This window comes from Vanellus vanellus (genome assembly GCF_965231255.1).
Source record: "Vanellus vanellus genome assembly, chromosome: 2".
In the NCBI taxonomy this organism is placed as follows: Eukaryota; Metazoa; Chordata; class Aves; order Charadriiformes; family Charadriidae; genus Vanellus; species Vanellus vanellus.
The window spans coordinates 118045869-118068136 of record NC_138906.1 but is presented as its reverse complement, the minus strand read 5'-3'; the positions used below and the strand labels follow the sequence as shown (position 1 = coordinate 118068136).

General features: G+C 40.5%; 1 protein-coding gene across 1 annotated transcript in view; it reads right to left on the bottom strand.

Annotated features, from left to right (window-relative positions):
- GREB1L (GREB1 like retinoic acid receptor coactivator) overlaps positions 1-21989 on the bottom strand; it is a 144721-nt gene extending 122732 nt beyond the window's left edge. The window contains exon 1 of the mRNA XM_082479255.1: positions 21970-21989. The gene's annotated coding sequence lies outside the window, so the exon portion shown is untranslated. The remainder of the gene's footprint in view (positions 1-21969) is intronic.
- Between the last annotated feature and the right edge of the window lie 279 nt (positions 21990-22268).

Sequence of the window (22268 nt, the reverse complement as noted above, 5' to 3'; positions counted from 1 at the left end):
AAACATGGGTAACTACTTGCCTGGCTAAGCACAAACCACCGTCAGCACCACCTGCACAGCTGTTTTAAAAAAGCACTCAGCAGGGCCTCTCCAGCTTATGCTTCCAAAGAAACTATATTCAGCCACAAGTAAGTGGCAAGAATGTTGTTTTACATAACCTACCTTTATAACAAATGTAATCTAAGGGTATATTTTCAGAGTGAGAGTCTTGCTTGGATGAAGACAGCATGGATGGTGGTGTTGATTTATTTCAGCAGCATGGGGATCTCGCCCACCGCTAGTAGCTCTGCATGGGTTTGCCCAATATAGGGTTCCTGAGTACCTGGCAACAGACTCATTTCAAGGACACACAGAGAGCAATACCTGTATCTCCCCCAGCCTGGTAGGATTCTTCTTGCCTAGCAGAAATAAAATGTTTCTAGCTGAGAAGGACTCATTATATACCATACCTCAGCTGCATAAATTCTGCGTCAGACCATGCACAACAGCCAGCATTAAAACAGCTGCAACGTCCAAGGTGGCAGCATGGAAATCTACAAAACAAACACCACCCCAAACTCAACCCCAAACCCACTTCACACATTCGGTCTCACAGAAACTCTAATCTTTAAGGTTATTACTCTGACACAGCTTTATTATAAAGGGAGATGAGACAGCAAGTACAAAACACTGTTTCAGTCACCGAAAAAAAAATGTTGCTTGTTCCTAGAAAGTTACTTTGTAGGATTAATTATTCTGGAATTCTGGCATGTAGGTCATACAGTTTGAAAGGCCGTTTTGTTAAAACAAAACTTGTTTAAACAAGGGCTTTCATGGAGCATCAGAAATGCTACAGAAATGCTACGGCTAGCTGCAGAATTAAAGATGAGCACAGGTCGCATACGTAAATATATATAATAAGCAGCTCAGTTTGTTAAATAAAAAGATGCAACAAACTGTGACTAGCAATGAGAGATCATAAATGTAAATGATTTAACATGTGTGAAGCAATATTTTTTAAATCTAAAAAGAGCTTTAACAGCAGTTTTGGAGTTTCCCCTGCCCCTTCCAACTCTGTTCACACTATCTTTCTAGCAACATCAGCCATAAGCAGTTCTACAGCAAGGTGTTAACAAACTCTGATGCTTTACAAGCTTTTAAACTGCAGCAGGCAAAAAGCAAAAAAAACTGTTCAGGAGGCAAGGGGAGTGGAGAGGGTAAGAAAGAAACAATACTGAAAAACATTAATGAAACAATAAAGACAAACTTCAACCTTTTTACAAAAATAGTAATTATTTAAACTATGTTATAAATATACAATCATAGCACTAGCTGCCTGCATATGAGTGCAATGAATTCTATGCTTTTTTAATTGAAGCACATATAAGTAAACCCACTAAATCAGTTATATAATTACTTTAATCGTTTAATAATAATAAAAATAAAACTTTACCTTAACTGAAACATTGGGAAATAACTAATAGTAAAAGTTCCAACCTTATCTTTTGCATGTCATCTTATATACATGATCTAAGCATGTAATCTTATATACACAGCATCAAAACCTCCGATACCACTTCATACGCACAGATTGAGATCTACGGTTTTCCTTCCAAACTTGTATCTGGGCATTATCCGTATTTTACAGAAAGAAAACTATGTCCCAAGATGTTTAAAATTACTCACCTAACAGTCAATCCACAAATCAGTGTGACAAAGTCCTCACTAATTTCAAGACTTGACATTTGCTACAGTTTTTTAAAAAACAGCTCTTCTACCACAGATACTGAAGATGCTTGATGCAACAATGCACAAGCCTTCAAGAAGCCAGCAGAAACTAAAACAATCTAAAAAGTCACCTTCTTGGAGATACATTTATAAGCCTGACCATCTCCTCCACAATCCAGTTTTCCAGGGAAAGCGTATTTCTTCTTGAGCTAGAATACACACAGAGATGCATCAACAAAGCATGTTTGGCTATAGAGTTCTGCATGTAGATAAACTTCTTCTAAAAAAGTATTTTCCTATTTTTCCCTGGCTGCTTAATTTTTAAAGCGTGATTTCACAGATGTAGTAATGCAAAAGTAACACAGCTTACATGATAAACTATCTTAGATCTACTAGAAGAGAAGAAGCAACACCCTGATGCAAATATGAACTTAAGTTTCTTCACGACAATTCTGCTGGTTGGAAAAGGCACTAAGTCACATGTGTTACTCTTCACATCTGTATTCAAAGAGTCCTGTAATGAACACGTCTTAAAAAGAAAAAAAAAAAAAAAAAGCGCATTTATCCATGCCTAAAATCCCTACACTAAACCAGTGTGACATTTTGTGTGTAGCTTCTAAGAAGTAGCACTGAAAATTTAAACGAGAGGGTAATTGATTCATTACATCTATTTCTACTATATTTCTTTTTGTATTTTTTGGTCCCCATTTCAAAAGGCATTGTTTAAATTGCCCTAATCTGCAAACAGCAACAATAAGTGTAGCAAATACTTGACAATGAAGATGTAAAGCCTCTAAAAACCTGTTACCTTAGTAACCATGGGAATGCAGGAGAATAAGAATACATGGAGTGTCAGGACATCATTTTGGATTCCACAGGGTTTAGGTTGAAATACAGTCAGCTTTCATTAGCTTTTTGTTTTTCCCAGTAGGTCCTTGGACTTTGAAACAAAACCCGAATGACAGCTATGAGCAATTCCAGCCTCACTCCTGATTAGCCACACCAAACAAAACAGCTCTCTTCACTGTGACACCCCCCTGCTTTACACCCAACAAGCCTCGAAACAAACATTATTTATGCCACTGACCCCTTTGGATATCACTAATAAGTTGCATTCCAAGAGTAAAACGAAGAGCCACTTTCCTGGGACTTAATAGATAATTCACTTTAAACAAACGTACTACAAGAAAAATAAAAAGGCAACATATCCACATAGGACATTTCTATAACCCCACAGTTTATTTACGGGCTTTACAGGATATGTCAATTCAACACCAACACTAAGAAAAATTTAGCTGCTCATTTAAGTAACAATATATTTCCATTTTACTCACAGAGGGGGAAAAGAAAATAAAGAAGATAAAGAATTGAGATCTATGGCCCCACCCCCACCAAAGTCTGTTGGGAGGCTTGTGGTCAAGACAGAACAGAACAAAGATCTCCCAACCTCTGGCTTTAGCCAGCTTAATTAACGGATCCATCCCGTTGCTCTTTGCTGCTATCTGGTCACTTGGGAAAACAATCTAAAAAAACAACAACAACAACAACTAAAAAACCAGCCACCTCCAGGCAAAAGCATTGGAAAAATGACCAAGAAATTCAACCATCTGGATTATGTTAGACCCAGCTCCTAGAACACCTGAATGCTCCTTGAACTTTATGCATACAGCTTTATGCCCAGTTTCCTCCCCCGAGTACAAACTAGTCCTGTTCGGAAAGCTAGAGAAAGTTAGCTACTCTCCTCACCCATGAATTCTGCAGTCAACTACAAATTACAAATACACAGCAATATAGCCAACCAAACCATCTGCCTATTAATCAAAACTAAGTTTTCTATAAAAGCCTGATCAACTTTCTAGATACAATGATAAAGCATAGTAGTGTTGGAGAGTGAGAAAAAGGGAGGGGAAAACAAGGAACATATTTTTGCTCAGTGAGAGGAAAAAAAAAAAGGGAGAAATTGTGGCCAACATGTGATGACAAAATCTTTGCATCAAAAAGCCTGGATGGTAACAGTAGTTCAGAGACACTGGTCTTACCTTGCCTTACATTCACTCACTTCTCTTCCAGCTGATAAAGTATTTATTTTCCATTGACAGAAATTGCCATTTCAGGATACCATTGATACATGTAAGAGCTACTGCCTCTGTTTATTTGCAGTCTTCTGCAGTTGTTTACACACATATATAAAGCAGTACCACACAGTGGCAACACCCATTTTACATGCAATAGTGCAGATTTTTTTTTTTTTTTTCTCCCCACACTGCACTATATGAATGTCAGGATCTGCTTATGGGGCAAACCAGAAGTATTTCTCCAGGCAACTGCAACTTCCAAGATAAATCAAAGACAGTATCTAAATTAACCAATTAGTCATCACGTATGGAAGAACACTTCTTGCATTATCCATTCACACATTTTGTAGATATATAAAGAAAGGAGTTGCTATTCCCCTCTCCTGAGCACAATCAGGTGTCCAGAAACAGGCTCATCTCTACAGTGGTAAGCACATCCACAACAGCAATAAGCCAGCAGGTTATAGAAGAGCACATTTTATCCAGCCATATGCAGGAAGAAGGACATGTCAGGTTTTGAGAGATTAGCTTAGGCCTCAGAAGTCCAATTTTCAGTGCAGTCACTCCTTTTTTCAGTCACTCAGTTCTCTGAGGATACCCAGGCAATCACATTTTTTTAGGACAAAAGGATTTCAGAGGAAGCCATAAGTTTGAGAAAAAAAAGCTTCCTAAAATATTTATTTAAATTAATTTCTTTAGCATACAAACCATCTTCAGAATCATATTAATAAAACCAGGTATAAGTTTGTATAAACCACCAGAAAGTCTATTTCTTTCCACGCTTCTGTCTAATCTATCACATGTTGCTTCCTACTTTTAGAATGGTATCACACACACTCTTTCTGCCTGGCCTGGTGTAGCCTTGACTGCTGCCCTGACCAGGGTCAACTTGCTTACCACTACTTGGCCAGCCCTTGAAAGGTTCCTCTAGCAAGGAAGAGGACAGATTCTACCCCAGCAGTACTACCTACACTCAGAATGACTCTACAGTGAAGAAGCAGAAAAGCAACTAAAATTAACTTAAACCAGTTGATTTCATCTAAGCTTCTCCATGGATCTCACTCCTTCACTGTAAAAGTTGAAAAAGTGACAAAAGCAGCAGTTGCAAGTGGTCCCAGAAATTTCAGTCTCTTATGGACATTGTTGCCAACTACTAAGCAGTCCCACCACTCAGAGCTATCACCCAAGAGGCATGTCAGGTGACCAGAAGACTACAGGGCAGAACTGATCATGATGACTGTTCTCCTGCAATGCACTTTCAGGGAGGTAAAAAGAAATAAAGCTGCCAGAAGTGGTCTAAGTGGAGCAGCTCAGTCAGTAGCCAATCCAATGTAAAGCAAAGGCTGAAGGATGAGCACAGATCAGCACGCCCAAGGCCAGTACCTCTCCTAAAGGCAAGCATTTACCTGGAGGACACAGAAGAGGGCTGTGATGGACTATGAAGCAGTTGGCCACGTCTCCATTGAGGACATGTGGTTTTTCTTTCCAAAGTTAGCTTCAGCAGAAAGTCACTTGTCAGAAAAGGCTCCCTAAAAACCTTTGTTTTGTTGCTTCCTCTCTGGAAAGCCTATTCGTGGTACTGATGGCCATACCTTCCTAGCAGAAGGGAACCTTGGCACTTTCACCTTTGATGCACATGGGAGCTTAGGGAGAGGATAGCACCATTCTTCTTACAGCAGGAAGTCATTGCTACAGCATCCAAGCTCTCTCCTGCAAACCACAAACAGGCCTTTTTATCACAGGAGAGGAAGATTTCTCAAACTTGTATTAAGGACAGCACTGCTGCCAGCTCTGTAAATGGAGGCTGAGTCAGAGCTGTAACACTGTACAGAGCACTGTAACAATGACATACATGAGGACTGCACGTGAAATCACCCAGTATGGAAAAGCAGCTGATCATGACCCTACCTCTGTTCTCCCCCTCCCAAAAGTAAACCCCTATAGAACACCCTGACATTGAATAGCATTGCTCGGGCTCTGGTTGACTGCATTCAGGAGAAGGCAAAAAAAAAAAAAAACATAAATAATTCCTTCCTTGCAACAGCAATACGAGAAGGTGAATGCAAGCAGATGCCAGTCTTCTACCTACTTCCCTTTCTAGAATTACTGCCCTCCTATATGTAAGGTAAGCCACAGGCACTGTGCCTTCTGACTGGCAGATCCGTAGCTGCTTTTATCTGGGAACAAAGAACACATCAGATCCGTTTTAATGGGAGAAGTGCAGTATGACCCGACCCGAGAAAGCATGAAAATAAGCGCAGGCCTGTATTCTAACTGCTCTGTCATTTGCACAGGCCATGCACTCAAATGCTCACGCCAGATGCTGGGAGAACTGGCCTTTTTGTCTGTTCACTACAATTTCAGCTATATGGCTTAGTAATACTCTTTTAAGGGAACACTGAAAATCTGGATCAGAACAACTACTTATCAATTTTTCTATGCCAGAGACAAAACTATTTTCCAAATATCTAGAATAGGGTTTCCAAGCCTGAAATAAAATTCCCAAGTTGTTCTCCCGCCCCCCCAAACTCATTTCTGCAGGAAGAAAAAAATTGAATCAGTTCTCAAACCAGTTCAGAACAGTTCCTTCACTGCCAAGTTGAAACTCCCTGGCCCCCAAACATCAACCTGGCTGGCACTAGTTCTACAGTGTTTTTTTGATCTCAGTGTAAGATAGACTGAAAATACCTGAAACGTATGTTGGTGGTACCTATCACTTTCTACCAAAAAAAGGGCAAAAAGCAGCACATATGCATGTTCAGTTTACTTTACAGAAGTGATGTCTGCACACCCATTCAGTTTACAAAATTTTCAAATTAATCTCAAAGTAGGATTTCTCTACTTGACAGAGAATGTGTATTTAAAAACACTTCACAGTATACTTGGCATTAATGATTAAAAAAAGAATAATTCTACTCAGTAATGATCACTTTGACCCCCGTGTGTTCCATTACACCAGCCAAGTTAAGTGTGTCACTCAGTGGTAAACTGGATCATGGAATAGATCCACCTAAAATGTAACCTGGAAAAAGAAGGTTTTTTTCAAATGGATCAGTTCCTCTGCTAGATCCCAGCCTATGCCAAACAAACAGCAGCAGAATAGGGGAAAAGGCTGAGGGTGAGGTGAGGAAATGGACAATCAACAAGGAGGATACAAGGGCTAATCGACCAGCAAGCCACAGTGCTGTCACACAAGCTCATTCACATGGTTTGATATGGACTTTCCTTATTATGCCAAATCACAGATTTTTGTCACATGCAACTTCAAAAAAAAAAAAAAGTATGGAAATCTCACAAGTATGCCTGACCCAACATCCACTGTATCAGTGTTAAGTAGGCACCTTGTCACCAGCTTCAAAAAGAGCTGAATCCAATATACATCCAGGACCATGTTGAAAAGTGGCAGACTATAGCTATTCTACCTGTGGAAAGCAACCTGAAGAGCATGTGGGAAAAACAGAAGAGAAAGGGAAATTAACTTTTCTAACACCTTGCACTCTGTGAAGTGACTTTTGGGAATTACCTCCAAATTTCATCTACTGAGTGATAAGTAAGCTAAACCGAAATAAGCAGAGACCTGTAAGATGCCAAGACATTTGTATTGAAACTCTTTCCTTCTCAGCCTTCTCCGTAGCATGGCATCGTGGAAATTCTCTAGGAAAGAGTTTCACTGACTGAAGGAAGCAACAGTGACTACTGTTGTCCTATTGCATTTAGGGAGTTCATGCTCTTTTTGTGGATATTACCTGTCTCCTCTACACCCATCCCCCCACCCCCCTTACCTGGAACTATAAGCCTCTTCTCTGAATGCTGAAATTCAGGGCAGGGAAGGAAATAGCATTGGAATGCTTAACAAATAATGGCAGCTACAGAGGATGCTCATATTTGCATGTGCATGCACCTTGTACCCTGCATGCATAAAACTAAAGGAAAAATACAGGCTTCTGCAATATAAATAAAGCAGATGACTTAAAAATAATCTAATCGGAGTTCAAATCTATCCAACACCCTACTACTAAGCAAACATCAGGAGGAACTCAAACAATGATTTTCTGACAATTAAGCAACAACAATAGCAAATATTCCATTTGCAATTAAGAATCTGGGTTTTGTTTTCACAGAAACAGTGGGGATTTCTTCAATAGTGACTTCAATTAACTTCTGCTCCCCCCTACCGCCAAAAGGCTTAACGTGCCTAAAACCATGGCTGCTTTTTCCCAACGATTTCAGACTAGAAAAAGGGCATTATTACATCTTCTTTAAAAAAATGTTTCAATTACATTTATTACAGTTGCCTACTGTACTGATGGGCACTCCCCAAGAGGGAAAAAAACCCAAACCAAACCAAAATCATAACACAGATAAATAAACCCCAGCAAAACCACAGTTAGTGGTCTTGGAAGAACCAACCCCCCTAAACATTAAAAAAAAAAAAAAAATAAAATTAATAGGTCTGTTTTGTGGTTGCCACAAGCCAACCTGCTGATTCAGGGTGATATCACCAACAGTATTCTTATCTGTAAAGGGTAACAATCAATTGTTTGACAGAAACAAAGGAGAGCTCAACAGGAAATCAACCAGCTCGGGACAGATGGTCACTGAATCAAGTTTCACCCCTCCCCTCTCCAAAAATAGGCTTAACAGGCATTTTCTGTTACCAAGCAACAGCCCAAAGGAAGGCATAAATCTTTTCCTATATGTTATTCCCCTCCTCCCCGACACACATACATTTCAATCTACTAGGACAGTATGTTTGTGGGTTTGTTTATTTTTTTAAGTAGCAGGTATAAGGGTTTATTCTGTTCAACGACAACACATTTCTGCATGCCCACTAGCCACTTTTCCTTTTTTTAGGCAAGATGGTGGCTAACTGCAACCGTGCCATGAGAGCTACTGTGACAGTGGGTTCCAAGCAGGGTCCAATGCTAGTTAGTAGCCCCTCCGTGTTTGGCCAAGGTTCGCTGGAGATCTGAGAAATGACTCTCCAAGGAGGACAATTCCTCGTGATTGTTTTATATAAAACCAACACGACCCTGATCACACCCTGACAAGAGAGGAGACCTTTTTAAAAAGTCATCATAAAAAACCTGTACCTGCTTCAACCCATAAAAATCCATGAAATTTAATCCCCATGGTATCTTTAGCATTACATACAGACTAGCAGACTTACAAATCATTTGAATATTTGGAGCATTAATTCTCTAGTACGTCAACCACTCTAAGCGAGAATCAGTTACTCAGGGTAAGGGATGAATGGGAAAAGATAATCAACATTTACTGTTCTGCTAGGCCAGGGGAGGAAAGAAGGGCAGAAGGGGGTGGAGAGGAGAGAGACCCTCGATGTGGCTGTCTGTGGAGAGCAGGGGGAGGGAAGCAGCGAGCTGGGGGGTTGGGGATGAAGGACAGCAGCTCTGAAATTCAGATTAGCATCCAGAGAACAAACCGGTTTGTTGGACCCCCATCATACAAACAGGCTGGTGGGCTGCAAAATGAAATGTAGTTAAATTTAGCCATACAAAGAGTAATCTGCAATAAAATAAAAAAAAAGTTAAGGTTTACAATTATGACCCTCGCAAAAAATAAACAGGGAAGAAAAAGTCTCACTTTAGCAACAAACTGGGTAATCATCCTTTAAAAGCGTGGAGCCTGGATTACCACTGACACATACTTAGACTACTAAAACATATGGCCAAATAAAAAAAAAAAAAAAAAGAGGGGATATGGGGGGAGGGGAAAGGTTGTGACAGCATGTGGCCTGCAAATGCTTTATTTACTCCATCCTCAACTATGGCTTTAGCCAGCTGAAGATTGCTAGATGCAGCCTAGCCTATTTTCACTGGATATTTCACATACTCCTTTAGTACCAACACTGATGCTGGTTAGCACCACCACAGTGGGTAAACAGAGCCCCCCTGGCTGCAGGCTGCTTCGCAGACGAAGGGCCTTGGACTTTCCAATCCATTTCACCACAATGCCACCTCGGTGGAGACGTTGCCCCAGCTCTCCACATAGAGCAACCAGATCTCGCAGGGAAACCGGAGACTGAGGCATTTAAATTCAATTAATTAAAATTAAGGTAATTGAAATTAAACGTAAGGTATGAACACAAAAGCCAAATTAATAACTGCTTGTATGTATGCCAAGAACACAATTTGGTCTGTGATGTCTAAAGCTTACTGACAGAAGCCTGAAGCTCAGCAGCCCAAGGTCCTGAACAGGAGACTTGAACTAAGGACCCTCTAGGCTCAGCCACAGAATACCATAATGGCTAATCATTACTATAATAAACTGCATAAAAAACTGCCAGGACAACCAACCTCCTTGTTATAGAGATAGGGAAACTGAGGTGCAGAGAAGCCATGTGTCATCTCTCAGTGGAAGAATTTGGAAGGAAAACCAGATCTTCTGCAGACCCAAGTCCATGTTGTAATATCACCCTGAGCATTCAAATGAAAGCAAGCTGTTATTTATGTCAATTCATGGCCAACATCGTAATTTTTACAGCTGTTTTTCCTTGCCTCTTCACAGCTTAGTGAGAGCCCTGTAGCTGAAATCCAACTCTTTACTGAAAGTAGTCTCTCTGATGAGGCAGGCAATGATAGTTATCCCGGAGTTATTCAGGAACTAATATACCCATTTTCCTAACTCATTCAGAATTTGGCTAAATAAGACATGAAAAAACTACAGTTTTTCTCCAATGCATGTTAGTAATTTGGCTATAACATACTAAATGAAGTATGGACTGCAACTTTTTTTTTTTTTTTTTTTTTTTTTACATCGGTGTAACTGGTGTGAAATATACCATGGCAACAGAAGCCCCATACTCTTTACACGCCAGTACATAATCCATCATATGGGAAAAAACCTACACTGTAATATTGCATAAGCATTTATCACGGTTTCAGAAGAGACTTTTTCCTCTTACATTCACAAACGTATGTCCTTTACACTGCTCTGCCGTGATAAGACAGAGATAACCACATAAGAGGGGAAAAAAAGGTTGTTTCCTTTTACCTCCTAAAGTACACCATCGTGATTTTCTTCAGTGACTAAATAAACTTGCATATTCCTTGGACAAGGTACAATTCCCAGACACACTGCACATTTTTTGGTCAAAATGTAAAAGGACATAAGTTTACCCCAAATCTCCCTCTGAAGCAAGGTCTGAAGAGTCTGGTTTCCGGTATTTCTTTCTTAAAAAAAAAAAAAAAAAAAAAAAAAAATCACAGAAACAGATTTTCTTTGGATTCTGTAGCTCTCATACTGCTAGTTTAGAACTCTAGGTCTTCTCACTCATGCTATTATTATATGAAGTTTAAATTGACTCTTTACCTTGAACTAAGTCATTCTCCAGTAAAATAAACTATCTGCAAATGGTCCAAACAAATCCCCATCTTTTTTTGCCATGGAACCAATAGCAATTGGCCATGTTCAGAACACAAGAACATTCCTCAGTTACCTCTGACCTGCACTGGTCAGATGTACTAAGCTTAAGCTAAAGTTACAAAAACATATTTTCTCAATAGCAAATAATTCAGTAGTAGCAGAAATGGAACCAAAAGATCAATCGAATACAAAAATCTTTCTAAAATCAAAATAGTGCTTCCCTCCAATAAAGAATGGGAAGAGGAATAGAATGGTAAAGAACGGTGATCATCAGTTGAAAGTTCTGTTAAGTAAAAATAAGTCTAGCTGTAGAAACAGAGAAGGAATTACAACACATCAAGGATAGGTAAGCTGGTAATGACTGCAGGTAGATCATTGCAAGCCTCATTTCCCAAACAAAGAAAATCACAATCTGAGTATTATCCTTCATATGGCTATATTGTGACATTGCATTTAACTGTTTACTCACCAGTTTGACATCACCCCGTTTCAAAAGAGGCCATTTCTCTTAAACTATTTTCTCCTTATGTATTCATAGTTTGGGTCTATTTTTCATGGCACGCATAATGACAATATGGACACAAGAAGATTCACCGTGTATTCTCTTATCTCTGCATGCTGGCTGAAACACAAGTTTATGTGATTTATTCCAGATCAGAAAGGCACTGTAACAACACATGGAATAGACCTCATTTTCAACAAGCGTTTTTTAAATGAGAAATTTATCAGTCCCTCTCAGCATGAACTGCACTTTGGAACAGGGAGGACAGAATTGTTTTAATGAATTCATCCTGAGGCCAGCCTCTTTCCAGGAATGGTCTCAAATACACGCGTTTTCTGTCCTTGGGGCAAAGAATTAGTTATGAATCATAAAACTGTTCTGCTCAATGGCTGTTGTTAACTCGCCAGTCAACTTCTTCCTAAAATTGAGTTTCTCAAAGAACATCCAATCTCTAGTTGCCAGCTTCTAGTTCTTCTTTCCCCCTTGCTCTATTTTTCACAAAACCTCAACTTCCCATGGTTTATTCAGATAATCATTTGGAGCAGGAAAAGGTAAGTTGTCCTCCAGTCTCCGTTTCTCTTTTCATCATCAGAAATAAAAAGCACAACCCCCTTCTTTCCACACTTGGCTGTTTTTCCTCCACATACGGAGTACATTCAGCTAGAATATAGCAGCTAGAGGGAAACTGCAACCCAGCTACTGAATTATCACCTAAGAATCAATATGTCCAGAAAAATAAAACATATAGATATACACACAACTCAGTTATCAGAAAGATGCACAAGGGCATGTAACTGAGAACAGAAGTTCCCAAACCTCACCAATTACAAAATAATAAGTGGAAGTGATTAACTGAAATAACAAACAAGTATCTCCTTTTTATGCATGCTTTATTTTAGTCCTGAAAATGTTTAAAATTAATAGTACTGGGCTTATTTTAAGTTTCCTTAGAGTAAAATGTTTGATTATGACCATTAATCTAGAAAGACTGCTTTCAGACAATGCATCAAAGTCAATCCATCAGGTATCATTATTACCCTTTGATGCTCAATCTTCCATCCCAGACAGGCCAAACAACCTCTTATGGAGTCACTCAAGCTTTGCAGCCTTTCTATTAACATATGCCCAGCGATGCCTCAATCACCAGACTATTTCTGGGTTGCCATCCAGTAACATGACAAGACCTGCAGACAGCTGTCAGTAACAGAACTCACTGTGTCTCTCTGTTAATGTGTGTGACTGGATATGCAATCAGCACATATTTCTGATGATATACAGAAAGGACATTAAGCACACAGCACAAAAATGGTGAGAAAGAAGACAGCAGAAAGCAGGTTACCAAAACAGCTCATGCTGCCAGTAGCCTATTCTTTGATTATGTTTGCAAAGCCCCTGGGCCAGATGAATTGTTTCAGGAAGTTGTATTTTACCAATAGGTAATAATGCCTAGATTTTGGGGTTTTGTACTACCCTACTTTACAACAAACAACAGAATCACAGAATAATTCGGGTTGGAAGGGATGTCTGAAGGTCAACCAGTCCAAGCTCACACTCAAGGCAGGGCCACATTGGAAATCCTGTGAAAGTAAAACACTGTTCTGATGTATTTTGGTTCATGGCTGATCTGCATCGATAGTTTTGACATATTAACCTTTCAAATTTAAATGTGAAGTTCTGGGTAATTCTCAGCTAGACTACAATGAAACAAGAACTGAAAGTCCGTTTCTTAAAAAGTCCAAGGCACAAAATACAGTTTTTTCTCAAAGAAAATGAAATGTTTTATCGATGCAAATACTTTATCTGTTTCCCAACTTGCAGTTTTTGCAATTTGGACAAACTACTAATGAACTACAAAGAAAAGATCTAGTCATGTGTCAAGGTTATACATTGAGGTTCACGCTGTACTTGTTTATATAGCGAATCAGAGGAGAGAACACAAGCTTAGAGATATCAGTATCATCAGACATCATAAGTAACAAAATTATGCAGCATCTGCTGCATTCCTCTCTCTTTTTCAGCCCTAAGACCCTGAACTGCATGTTATTGAATTCAAAGTTGAGTCCATTTCCCAGGACAATTCAATTAAAAAGCATCTGGAAGAACACTGTCTTTTACTGAAAGTCCCAGATCCAATTCTCATTTATTAAGTTGCTGGGACAGCATCCTTTAAACATGGTGATCAAAAGCAAACCTCCCTCTCTCCCCTCCCCCCCTTTAAACAGACATCAAAGCAACAACGTTAGGATGAATTTTCAGCTGTTCTGATCCAACAGGTTATACAGATTTGCCTTTTTCAGCAGGAGGAACTCTGGAAAAACACACATGCAACTTCCCAAGTTCAATTTAGCAGTTAATCTGTCTGGCCTTAGCACATAATCAGAAATGGATTTACTACAGTGACAGCAAATGGAACTGAAAACCTACACTGCACTGCGTAGGGGAGCGCTTAACCCCTATCACAAGCACAGCCTCCCTCTTTCTACACCAAATCCACATCACAACTGGAATCACCCAAAAGCCAGGCCTCACAGAAAGCCAGCCAGCTGTGCTGCAGATGAAAATTGAGCATCCATCTGCACAGTCATCAGGCACCAGACATCTCTCAATAAAACAACCATACTGGATAGTCAACAAGCAAGCACTGTTCATTACCATAGCTGACAGCAGCCAGAAGAATGGTTGGTTGGTTCTTTTTCTCTCAGGCTTTTCTGCCACAAGATCACATCTGCTGTTCAAAATTAAAGTAGTTTTTTGGTGGTAGCTTTTGTTTAAGAGCTTCTGAGGCACACTGTTTTGAACTACTTGTGGCACACCTACTACATGCTAAGAATTCCTGGTCTAGTCATACACACATATAAAGGCAAACTGCGAACACAATGTTAGAGTTCAGACTAGCGTAAGTCACCTCAGCCAAGCAATCATTAAAGAAAAAGAATCCTATGACCCATTATGATATCAGACCCCAGCATTTTTAATTCATGCCCTTTCCTCTTTCATATAGAGATATATATATACACATACACACTCCTCCTTAGTTTGTCAAGTCTCCAGAATTCTTCTAAGCTGTAGGAAGCAACTGCCTATGCATATTCCATGCAGCACCCAAAACACTCTCAGGCATGTAGTAAGTAAGAAGGCTATTACTAAGTTAATGCCACCAAAAAAAAAAAAAAAAAAGTATGTTTAGATGTCCTGCTGTTTCATTAGGAAAAATTCCATAGCTCTTTACACAAAAGCTTGCACCAGCTAATGGTTTAATCTTCATGCCCTTGAAATCCAGCTTGCCTCCCACATCTTCTAAAATCATGGCTGTGGACCTGGAGGAAGAAGGTGAAATAACAATCTGGCAGGCAAGTCATCTTTCCCCTCCTCAAGAGGCTTGGAAATGCAGAGCTGACTATCCTAATTAAAAAAAAAAAAAAAAAAAAAAAAGGCAAGAGCTAACCTCAAAATTTGCTGAAACTACTGCAGTCAGGACTGTGAGAAGTTGCGTATTTTTTACTCTGAACTTCTGCTTTTAAATACCCCCGTTGGTAGTTCTGTGTGCCTCTATCCAAGGCAATAAAGTCTTCTTTGATGCCTTTGCCCTTTCCCTCCTCTTAGGCAAGTGATCAGTACCAGCTCACAGAGGAGTAATTTTGAAGAAAACCTAATCTACCTAATTTCTTATTGTTCTCACAGCCAGAGTTTTCCCCCTAAGAGATTAAGATTAGAAAAAGTAACAACAACAACGCCCTAACATTTCATCTATACAAATACATTTTTGAAAGCATTTTTATAAGACTAGGAAACCACCCTGTTCTTAAATGTCACATACAACATGATTGGCAGAAAGCTGTTTCCTTTTTTGTGATGCAGTGAAGGGCATTGTAGCTGTAAAAATCAAGACCTAATTCCCAATCTTCCCAAAGGAATCACCTAGTTGCACTAAGAATTTGATTCTATATAAGTGGTTTAAAGAAATTACAAGATTAAGCTTCCTTTATGAAACAGCTGTTCTCAAAATGGACTTAAAGCATGAAAGGACAGGAGAATAAAGCCACCAAAAGCTCTAAAGGAACAGAGAATTCGGGGGGCTTCCTGACAAGACACAGGGAGATGGTCAGTGAGGCAGGAACAAAAGCAGTAAAAGTAGATGGCATGATCTGAACGGCAAGACTGAGCTGCAATCATACACTGCAAAACACCATATTACAACCAACACCTTATCACCAAGGAGATAGTAAGCTGAGACCTAATAGAAACGAAGTACTATATGAGCAGTTGAGAGCCACAAGGCTCAGGACAGGGAACGGAGCACTTGGCGCTCTGCAAATCCCAAACTGACAGCCATCAAGACAAGGTTTGGCCACATATGCTCTGCATACCGAGACAGCAGTAACATGGGTAGGCAACAGTAAAACTCTGCTGTGAACGTCCCTATTTCAGCAGTGACTGCAGTGTAAAGAGGTCCAGATTCCTTACAGCATCAGAAGCAGTTGAACTCAGCTATTGGCAGCTGCTGCTCCTTACCGCTACAACAGCTCTCTGAAGTGGGTACAATGGAGGAAGCTTCAAAGAGCTTGGATCTCACCAAGCCAAGGATGCTATGCCACATTTCAGTTTTTAAGAAGCAGTCAGTTCCTCTTTACTAGGAAGATTGTGGAGGATCAGGCACACAACAATTTCCAAGCACTCTACTAATTACCCTCAACTGATACCACAACAAGGAAGGGACCATACAACTTAGAGTATACACACTATCAAGGCGCATTGGCACTAAAACTGAATATGAACAGTCTATCTTTTAAAAGACAGCTGGAATTAACAGAGGAAAAAAATCCCACCAAATTAAAAGGATAATTTAACTATCAAAGTCCCAGAAAAAGTCTCCTTCAGTTTCCTTGTGTCTAGAGACCTGAAACTCTAGAAGAAAGCAAGTTTCAAAGTCGGAGGTAGCATTATCAAAGAAGGGGGAGGGGAAGCCTAATAGCTCTCAAATATGTAGAGCGTTAGAGAGAAAACATTTTGTAAGCATGCTAATACTTCTTTATAAAGCCAAATTTAAATGCCATATGGTTCTAGAGAAAAACAGCACCCTAAACTGTTTTCTAGATAAGGCTACTGATTTCTCTGAAATTTCAGTGATATACACTCCATGCAACAGAGAAAATGGTGCTGTGGAGGCAGATACAGAAGAATTCAGTGCAAAAAACGCAGAGATACTAGCAAAATGATCAATTGCATTTGCTACCCTAAGTACATCAGTTTAAAATAGTCAGCCACCTAACTAACCTTAACAACTTCCCACTGTACATTCCAGGGAAGTCCTATTACTTTTGATGAGATGCACAGATGAGTCTGCATTTAAAAAAAAAAAAAAAAAAGAGAACAGTATTAATAGAGTGCATTTCAGACCACGGTTACATTCAGTAACTAACTTCTTCGCTTGCCTCAAAGTGGTCTGCTCAGATCACGCTAACGGTCTTGAAAAGAGCTAATTACATAGCATACAGACTATGATGGAGATAGGAGTGAGAGAACAGAAGGATCTTTGCACAGCATTTTATAAAACTAGCCACTCCAGGCTTGCTCATGGAACCACTACGACAGATGTCTGGTAATCTCTTAAGTAACATTATCTTAAGTCTGCCCACACTGTTTTGCTGTTCATAGCTCCATCAGTTTGAAAAACTACCTCAAAATAACCTCTCTAAAACCTTTCATGGGGAATATTAATTGAAGGTTTCTATCAGATCACGTCATACTGACTCAGGCTGCTCCCTACTATCTTACTCTTCTGCTAATTTAATGTCACAACATACAGTTCTTCCCATCTTTTATATTTTATGAACATTTTATTAGTTACTGTAGTATAACTGCAGTAAAAAAAAAAAAAAAATAAGCATTACATGGAAGTTAACCAAAGCATTTGACAATGCATGCTGTCAGATCTTCAGATCAGGTATATGGGTTTTTTTAATTAAACCTCTGAAGTGCCATGGAACTTAAAATGCTAACTCAATGAGAACTACATTAAATACACTTCAACAAAAATAGTCATTTACACAATTCTCTATGGCATCTCATGTCCCAAAAGAATTTCACAGAACCTGTGACATTACTGTGTGACAGAGCAAGACAATAGAAATCACCTGACATGGCTTCAGGAGTCATTCAAAACAAAAATAATTACATTTTAGCACCATTTTTATAAGGAACTCAGTATTTCCATGTGATACTTCATAGCCAACCACAGCAGTGTACAAGATTTTGCTGTTCCCAATGGGAATAAACACTGTTCAAAATTTCTGTCATCCACAAGTTCCTCCAACAGACTGCAGTTTTTGTTTTGGATTATAAAAGCATTAATTGTTCTATTAAAATATTAAGAGCCTAAGGCTACTGGATAATTCACCACTATAAGCACCTTCATTCACAGCATGGCTCCTTATTTTTGGGTCATTTTCATTACCTACCTGCAAGTTCGAATCCATTAACAGGGGCTATACTAGCCATGCTCAGATCTGCAAATGAGCCTCTGTAATGACTCACTGAAAGTTCATTTTCTAGTTCTCTCCTTATTATACGAGGATATTTTCAGAGTTCTTAGAAAGAAGATGTGTTTGGCATATACAAGAGATAAAACTCATCCATGAATATATGTCCACATAAAATATAGCATGAAACAAAAGGATCAGGTTTGGAATTTTTAAAGATATGAAATTGAAACTATATTAGGCAAAAGGGTTTTGAACAAATATTCTTACAAGCAGCACTTTTCACAACACTTTAAGGAATGTCATAACTGGACAGCATTTGAGGAAAGTCAATTATTCTTAGAGAAAATAACAACACGTTAATTGTAAAATTTTAGCGTTGCTTTATGACTGCCACTGTAATCTGTTTCAGAATATTAGAGATATCTTAATCACTTACTATATCTAATGAACTCTAGTTCACGGGACTAATTCTCTAAAAAGACATTATTGTCAAAATGTCAAGGCTTATTACTCCTTCATTTGTCAGTCTCCCCAACAGTCCTCCTTTTCATTATTCTGTTTTAGAAGCAAAGGAAAATGTGCCTTCTGCATTATGTGTGAGAAATGATTATGCGAGAATAGGTAAAACATGTACATCTCAAAGAGGCTGAGGTATAAAACCATATTTTTTTTTTTATATTAATGATTTCACAATCCTTTTTACAAGAGTAAAGATGTGATGCTTTAATATCATGCCCAAGCTCCAGGTTTTGTTAATTACATCCTACCTACCTAAATGCCCCCTGTAGTTTCAATTAGACATGGTATTCTTCTTCACTTCCCGTCTTGATTATTGTGCACTGTTGCTAAGCGCTAGTTAACAGTTGCCACATTCACCCCAAGTTGGCTGCACTTCAGTGGTCATTCAAAGAATTAAATGCAAAACATATGGTACAGAACCATACAAAGCATAGAAGAACTTTTAAAAACCACTCTAAAATGCTTAATATGAAAGATACTACAAAAGGTTACATCACTGAATGTAAAATCCTTACAGTTCTATGCCCACTTAAAATTTCCTAGAAACACTGAAAATTATAGAAATGGATTCAATCTTTTTTTTAGTTATCATTAATAAGATTTCCTAGAGTATATTTTTTGACATTATACTGACTCTAGTTTTACACTAAATGGAGAGCCAAGAATTCATAATAGGGCTTCACAGTACAGAGGTTTTTCCAGATTTCCCTTAAAAATAGTTTAATTCCCTATATCCCACAGCAACTAATTAGAGTCTCCTAAATTACACTATCAAGTTTTCTTCTTCCTTGTATCTGCAAAATACTTTGGACGTGACTTGTTGAACTGCCAAATATCAATGCCAATAGTTATGTTTAAGAAGACCTTGAACCAAACATCCTTTTTTGAATTCTAGACAAGCGTTTCACACAGCCAGATCACCCCTCCTTTCATCTCTGAGGTCCTCATGAGATCTTAAGGAACTTCACATATTTTAATTATCCCCAGTAAAAGCTCAGTAATCAGGTTGCCTATTACTGCTTATTTCCTTTAGCATTACATCCTGGGCTTAAAAACTGCCTTACCAAAAAATCATCACTATTTCTGATTGTTACATTATCTACAGCCAAACCCAATAAATAAAAACTCCTGGTATGTACATATTGGTTTTTATAACTAAATTCTTTTTCTGTTAAATACCTGTGCAAAACATTTGTTTTGCACAAACACTACCAATAATAAACAACAACATACAGTGTATTTGTTATCTGAATTAACAGATGTATAATTAAACCTTCAGGGTTTGGAGCCTAGCCCTTTAAACAGGTACGCACATATTGAACAGTCATTGACTTTCTGTATCATTTTGTTGGTAAATACTTGAGAATACATGAGAAAAAGTATGCATATGTTTGAAATCCACAAGTGTTATAAACAAGGAATAAATAAACATTTCTCAGCAGCTCTGAGAATCCTCACACAATCCTTATTCTTTGCAAAGAGGTATTTAAAAAGTTAGTCCACCAGCTCCATAAGTGCTTTTGTCCTACTCACAAACAAACTCTTCAGGATAAGGTTTAATATTTTCAAATAATTTTTTCTTAATCCCGTTAGTGCATGTGTAATAAGCTTTTCAATCAATAGAAGACCCCATCCTTGTTATTCTTTAGAGGGCACATCCCTTAACAAAAACCAAACTTAGGTGTGCATTACAGTATTTAAAAGTGCTTTTACCTGTCCTCTCAGAGGTCACATATATAATTATATCTGCAACTGAAGTACATGCCTACTTGCTTCACTCTCATCTCTAAACAACAGTAATAATTGTAATTAAAAAAATGATGCTTCAGTTATTCCTAAAGTCAGGAAATAAAAGACAGCGCTTTCTTCTTCAGCAGCCTTTTACTTCAATCTGTTAAAAAGCTCATTGTTACAAGCTATCAATGAAGCATGAGAAATATGAAATATTGATGCAACAATACTTAAAATATCATTCAGTGGAAAAGTCATAGGAGTCTCAATTCAAAGAAAGCCAAAGGTGATTATGTAAAAAAAGGTCACATCTACAGGGTAATTAAAGCAAACAACAGATATGGAATATTTTTCCACCAGGTGACTTAAAAGTCCCCTGCACCTTAAACGCATCTGACCAGTGATAATTCTTAAATAACAGAACATGGACGCAGCTTGGGGCCTAAAAAACAAACAGCAACCCTTGGCCCACCCTCTGGCTTGGCCGAAATCCTACGGCTTAAACAAAGTTTCCATCTGTCCGGAGAGAATTTCAGGAAAGCTACAGGCCGGGCTGGGGCGGGAAGGGCCGGTACCCGCCGGTACCTAACGGCTGCCCGGGGCGCTGGGGCGCTGTCAGCCGCCTTAGAGAGCCGGCGCTCGGTCCAGCCAAGCCGGGTTTCCCCCCCTCCTTCCCGCTATTTTACTTCCCAACAGCAAAACAAGTCCTGTCGATCGCCCGTCACCGCCGTGAAGGGAATCACCGAAGGGCCGCCCGTGACGGGGCCCGCCGCCGGCAGCCTGCCCTCGGCGCCCGCCAGCGCGACCGTTACTACCCCTTGGGCTGCCGCCTCTCCAGGGCACACCGACGCCCCTCCCTGACAGGAACAGACACCCCCCCGAGAAAAGATCCGGCACCCTGTCCTCCTCTCCTCCAAACCAGCCCGCACATGTCCAGAAATGCCCCCCACAAACAACCCACCTCCCCCCGGGCAGCCCACCGCCGGCGCTTCCCCCCCCAGCACCTTTCCTCAGGCGAAGCCTCCCCCCGGGCGCGGAGGGCGAAGCAGCCGAGCCCCCTGCCGGCGGCCGCCCGCCATGGCAGCGCGGGGAGGGGGAGCTCGCTGTCCGCCCGCTCTCCGGCAGAACCACCTGCACCCCCCCCCGCACCCACCTCCCCCCCTGCTCCCCGGAGCTTTGCTGCCTGCCTGCCTGCCTGCCGCCCGCCCGCACACCGGGGCGGCTTCACTCCCGCAGCCGCCCGGCCAGGGCTCTCCCGCCCCCGCCTTGCCCCGCCGGTGCGGGGTCAATTTCCCCCTCCCCATGTCCAAAACGACGGTAACAAAGGGCTGGAGCCCACTCGGAGGAGGGCACCGGCGGCCCGCCAGTGACACCGGCCGCAGCCAGCCGGGCCGCTGGCAGCCCGCAGCCCCCCGCCGCCGCGCTCCGCGGGGTGACTGACACCGAGCGCGACCCAGCGAGCGGGGCACCGCTGCCGCCGCCCCGACCCGCTACCTTTGTGCCCTCCCCAGAAACCGGCGAGAAGGCGAAGAAAAGCCCCGCAACCCCGCCGCCGCCACTCCCTTACCTTGCTGGGCAGAAAGAGAAGAAGTTGAAGAGCTCTCCTTCCACCCCTTCCTCACTTAAAATATATATATATGTGTGTGTGTATATATATATATTTATTGTTTTTACTTTCCCCCTCCTTCCCCTCACACCGAGCAACCACGCTCGGCAGTCCCGCCCGGCGCCCTCGGTGCCGCCGTCTCCCTGCGGGTCTAGGTCTCGGTCTGTCTCTGTCTCTGTCTCTGTCTCTGTCTCTCTCTCTCTCTCCGGCGGGCGGAGGCGAGGGGAGGAGAATGGGGCGGACCCGCAGGTGCCGCCCCT